Genomic DNA, 6,373 nt, shown 5'->3' with positions numbered 1-6,373 from the left:
GTATGAGGCTTCATACGGGGGGCCCGACGCTGACAACCAAGGTCAACACGACGACAGTGTGGGCTCCACCCACATTGTTTTTCCACAAGCAGGACCGGGGCAGACGCGTCCCGGTGCTGACCTTTTCGAACTGAACTGTTCGACCGGGGGGACCAATTGTACTCCGTACAGAGGGTTCCACCGAAGGGACTCAATTGCACTCCGTGCAGAGGGTTCGACGAAGAGACCCGGCTGTACATTGCACAGCGGGTCAGGACAATTTGTCTACAAACGGAATATGGGACTTGATGGGTAATCATAACTCATAGACATTTGGCTGTCCTGATTTCTGGACTATGTGGATTATATGGTGACAACGATGCGGAAGAGACACTGGGACAATGGAGGAGTACCAAGGTGATTGAGCGTGAGTAACAAGGGAGGGGGGGGGGGGGGGGGGAAAAAAAAAAACTGTGATATGATTTGTATTGAGGTATTCATTTTATGTTACTGATTTCAAGGTTTTCAATGGTTTATGTTGTATTTTGTTTTTTTATGAACATGTAGGGGTTTTGGTTGAGGCATAATTCAGGTTGTGATGTTAAGTATCTGTGGCTAATCCGAGAGAGGGTGTGAGGAGTAGTCGGTTTAACACAGATAACTGATAATAAGGGAAACAGATTAAGTACCATTTGCATAAAAGTAATTGGAATGTTAAAGAGGCTTGGTTTATCAAAATTCACAAGAGAGGGTGTTAGAAGTGGGACAAATAAATGCAAATTTTTCTGGGATTAGCAAGAGTAGACCAGGCCGGGAAAAGTGAATGCGGAATGTGAGTAATAAAACAGATCAAAGGGGACCCCAGTTCCATTAGACTACAACAACAGGAAAGCAACAAGGCATCCATCAGGCCGGCCGACAGGGAGAGTGGCTGTAAGATCAGATGAAAGCGTCGAGGCCATCGCTGGGACGATAAGCAGAGGGCCAGGTGTGACAGAACACGAGTCCTGAGTGGTCATCTTTGGCGTTTACAACCAGTGACCCTCTGTCTGAACTCACTCAGGGGCCCCACGCCGACACCAGATGTAAACATTGCACCTCGGTGATATTCAAATGAAGACCTGTTTGATTGGGTGTTCGGAGCCCATATCCGCACCATATGGGCCCAAGAGGATGTTACTACGGAGTGAATAAACACCAGCCTGGATTCATGTGTGTTAACCTGCCTGTAGATCAATGGTCTTTGATATGATAATGTAATATATGTCTCCCAATATGTTCTGTATCCTGACCCCCGGTTAGAGTGTGTTTGATGTCACTGGCATCGGGAAGTCTCACCAAGTCTGAAAGGATCATAAAGAGGGTACCCTAAGTGCCGGAGAGATAAGAGGAGACACCCAGAGACAGGTCACCGAGGTGACCGAGCTCATCTAAACCAGCGGAGACAACAGTCCCCCTCTTTGATGTGGGACAGAGAGTCTCTCCAGAACCTCTCAGGAAGAGAGGGGGGGGGGGATGAACCCCCCATCAGCACCCCAAAGAGGGACGGATATCCGGTAAAAGTGGGAGGAGCCGAGGGTATAAAGGTGACGAACAGGGAAAAGGGTCTTTGGGAGAGTTTTTGAGAAAAAAGGGTTTTTTCATATGTTGTGGTTTGCGTCAGGCGTCCGTGAAGAACTCACGGGCGCCTGACGTACTTTGTCTATTTTCCTTCTTTTATTCGGGCTGAAGAAAAAGAGAGTTTTTGAGTTCTTATCATTTTTGCGTCAGGCTCCCGAGAGGGAACTCACTTATAATTGTACTTTGTTTATTTCTTTCTTCTTTTTTTGAATAAAATACTTGGCTGCCTTGCAGTCTTAAACTTTACATTCGGTTCGTGGACCTACTTTCTTGTGAGCCCTATTTCTTCACCTGTCGACCCACCCGAGGAGACCAAAGCGGAGATCCGAGAGGTGAGTCTGAGCGACATCTACACGGCTACACCCACTGACCCCAGTTACTCAGGGCACATACTGATTCCTCACACACTGGTAACTGACATTTTGTACTAAAGAGAGATATCGCTGCAGCCGGTAGACCTCCAACTCTAAGGCCGAGCCGTGGTTGGTTCTGGGACCAAGAGAGGGACTCGTAACCCCGAGTCCTCGTCGCGGAGTTTGTCCTAAGAATAAGAATATTAATAAGTGTCCCGCCAGCCGCTCTACGAGCCTTGTACCCTCGAGCAGTCTGGGAGGAGACCAGATAATTGAATACACAGCGTTTCTCTCCGCGGAGATCGATCTGACATCATCTAGGGGTGTTGCGCGCCGAGCCAAACAGCAACCACTGTCGAGGTGCACGCGCGTCGCTCATCAGGCCCGAACGATCGCAGAATCATATAGAGGGAGTTACTGATCTCCGCCTCCTCTCCCCCTTAACTCGGTCTTCGCCCTCGCTCGAGTTTCCCGTTCCCCTCAGGCGTGTAGGCGAGGATACCGTGACAGGGCGTCGTCAGGAGAGGCGGGCATCGTGACCCGCGGACCCGCGTCCTCTCCAGTGCGACAGGTTAGCAGCGCGGTGACGCGCTGCGCCTGGCGCCCGCCGTGCTTTTACGACAGTTTGCTACGTCTGCCTGTCCCAGAGCACCCTCAAACCTCCCCCTCCTCTCCATCTCTCCTCTCCCGTCTCGTTCCCCCCCCTCCCCGCTCCTCTCCTCCCCCGGTTTCCCCTACACGAGAAGACTGCGGCGTGACTTTTCTTTCCGTCTCCCACCCGAGGCGACCGAATCGGTTCACGTACGCGTCTCTCTTAACAACGTTGAACATACACATTACACACACTTTGACTCGGTGAAAGCTGCATAACAATAAACACAGACATCTAATAAATCAATAAGAAAATAATAAAGACAATAAATACGGTGCAATAATAGATCAATTAACAACATGTCAGACCTCATGGTCATCCAGATAAAAGTGTTTCAGTATTCACACATTCAGCAGGTTGACAGCACAATGTGTTTGTTGCATGAACACAATTCCAAACAGGGGTAAACTGACTTCAGGTCAGCATCTCTAAAAGTTAAATAATGTTATAACATGAGAGAGTAAAGATTATAAATGATGTTAAGTTGCTAGCTGATGAAGCTCAACACTCTTTTAGCCCACATCACATTGACACATAAAGCATGACAGTGTTTTTTTAAAAACTGAACTGCATATGAGGTCATGAGATCCCTTATTAATGCTGAGTCAGCACTCATCTGGGTGGCAGCTGACAATGATACAAATGAATAATGGGAGACAAATTTGTAATTTGTGAAATTGGGCTATACAAATAAACTGAATTGAAAATTGAATTGAATAGAAGGTGAACATGTTAAGGTGAAACAGTGAATTTTAACTACATTTAAAATGTGACCACGACTCATGATTTATAAATGAAATAAATAAACTGTGAGATTATTCAGCTTTAAACACAACTGATGAAGCATGATGACAAAACAAAAAACCTTGCAGGTGCATATCAGGGTGAGGGGATGGGGATGGGGGGGGGGGGCTCATGCAAGATCACCATAATTACTGTTGAGCCATCTGGAGGTGATGTGAGGTTACTGACTGGCAGTGCCCCCCCCCCCCCTCCCTCTCTCTCTCACCCTCACGTCCTTAGACAACCCTCAATATCAGGGGCGCGTCACACCCGTCTTCACCGAGGGCCACATCAGCATCATGGCCGCCTCTTAAAGGGCCGGTGTAACTGAAGCGGTGTATAAAATACTCCTGAACATATTGTTAAATAACTCTCTCTGCATTTGATTATTGTTCATTCAAGTCTTGAAATATTGTACATAAGAACATTTCTCTAATATTATAACACAAATCCATTTCATTTGAAACCTTCAAAATAAAAGCACAGGATATAAAGGTGATCATGTGTCTTTCAAGCCGTCAGGGGCCGCATAAAATGACGTGGTGGGCCGCATTCGGCCCGCGGGCCTTGTGTTTGACACCTGTGCTCTAATTGCATAAGAACCACTAATCAATAACCAGAGAGTATCTGATGCATCTCATCCGCTTGGAGATGTCCCTCCTTCATTCTCCAGTCCAAAATGAAGTTGGATGAGGACGTTGGAGCTGCAGTCTTCTGAAATATGTCTTCAAACCAGCTCTATTGTTTTGGTTTATTCCAAAAAACCCGACCCTTAAGATCACTTCCTGATGGCGCCGCGGACGGCCGCCTCGGTGTGTTGGTGCGCGATGTTTGTTGTTGTTTTCGTTTTAAATACTGTTTTCTGCTGTGATTCCCAGAGCTCTTTCACCAGAGAAGAGCTCATGAACATCAGGGGAACAACTCCAGCGGATTTATTTCCAACGTTTTAACTTCTGTGGAGTTAAAGTGCGGGCATATTTCTCCAACGTCCGCTCACTGTGCAACAAACTGGGCGAACTCCAGCTGCTGGTGGGCTTCTCCTCATCCTCCGTCCTGTTACGGAATCATGGCTTAGTGGATCGATACCAGATTTGCGCTCCAGCTCGCTGGCTTCCAGGAGCGGACGGGACACAGAGCTCTCCGGAAAAGCAAAGGGTGGAGAATCTGCTTTACCTCAACAACGGCTGGTGCATGATCCTACAGCACTGTTCGCGGACCTGGAATCTTTATCATTCACTGCAAACCCTTCTACATTCATCCTGGCGGGTTACATGCGCGGACCGAACAGATACGGTGTGGGCGGACCTTCCGGACTCTTTAGTTATTGTACATTTTAACAAAGGAAACCTCAGCCACGAACTCCTAAATATAGACAGTTAATAAAATGCCTACTAGAGAGAAGAGCATTCTGGACCACTGCTACACAACAATCAGCAGGGTCGAGCTGCACTGGGAAACTCTGACCACGTCATGGTTCATCTGATTCCCTCATACAGGCAGAGACTAAAGCTCTGCAAACCTGTGGTGAGGAAGTTAAGTGGACCAGTGAGGCTCTGGAGGATCTTGCTTGGACTGTACTGACTGGGATGTCTTCAGGACTGCTACCAACAGCCTGGATGAGTACACAGAGGCTGTAACTTCCTACATCAGCTTCTGTGAGGACAGCTGTATTCCATCCAGCTCCAGGGTGAGTTATAACAACGACAAACCCTGGTTCACAGCGGAGCTCAGGAAGCTAAGACTGCAGAAGGACCAGGCATTCAGGAGTGGGACAGGACCTGTACACAGAGTCCAAATACAGGTTTAGCAAGGCGGTGAGAGATGCTAAACGTCTGTAACTGCAACAGCAGCTCACAGCACACGACTCTGCTTCTGTCTGGAGAGGGCTCAGGCAGAACACCAACTACAAGCCCAAATCACCCCACGAACAATGTGCTTCTAAATGAGTTCTGAAAGACAATGGAGCAGTCCTGAGACAATCCCCACAGCCCCATCAACAAGCCACAGACCATCAGCCCACCCTCCCCAGCCCATCAGGGGCTCACACCTCTGGAGCACCCTCCATCAACTCTCATCCTGGAGAGATCCACCCTGAAGCACTGTGCTGACCAGCTGTCTCCGGTGTTCACGAGATCTTCAACACCTCCTGGAGACATGCCACGTTCCAGCCTGCTTCAAGGCCTCCACCATCATCCCGTCCCCAAAACCCAAGATCACAGGACTCAATGACTACAGGCCCATCGCCTGCAGTTCGCCTACAGAGCCAACAGGTCTCATCCTCCAGCATCTGGCCTGTTTGTGGACTTCAGCTCTGCTTTCAATACAATCATCCCGTCCCTGCTGCAGCCGACTCCACCTGCAGGTGGATCACCTTCCTGACAGGCTCCCGGACCCAAGGCTGTGTTCTCTCACAGCTGCCTCCAGTCCCCTCATGGACTCATCTCGTGGGAGACTGACCACCTGGTGACCTAGCTCAACGCTCTAAAGACAGTGGAGATGGTTGTGGATTTCAGGAGCCTCTCATCCTGTGTGACTCCCCTCCCAGGACCTCAAGAAGGCCCAGCAGAAATTCAACCTGCAGGGAGAATGATGGTACAATTCTTCTGCTCCTCCATCACCGTCTGGCACCCTGCAGCCACAGCCAAAAGGTCCTGTTCACCAGGTCACCTCCCACCCTGGACACTCCTGTTCAGTCCCTCCAAGACCTCCCGCCACACCAAAAGTTTTTCAATGGAACCGGACTGACTGACTGTCACACCCAGGACCACCTCTTCTTCCTCCTTCTTCTCCTTCCTCTTCCTCCTCCTCCTCCTCCCTCCTCCTTCTTCTTCCCTCCTCCACACTCGTCACTTTAACATGCACTTTAACTAAAACACATATTTGTTGTCTTTCTGTCGTGTTGATTGTTGTTTGTCATGTCCAAATGTTGCACCTTCCACCAAAAAAAAATTCCTCGTTTGTTTGTGAAAACATTCCTGGCAATAAA

The sequence above is a fragment of the Pseudoliparis swirei genome, chromosome 13, assembly GCF_029220125.1.
Source record: "Pseudoliparis swirei isolate HS2019 ecotype Mariana Trench chromosome 13, NWPU_hadal_v1, whole genome shotgun sequence".
Classification (NCBI taxonomy): Eukaryota; Metazoa; Chordata; class Actinopteri; order Perciformes; family Liparidae; genus Pseudoliparis; species Pseudoliparis swirei.
This window is presented reverse-complemented; position numbering follows the sequence as displayed.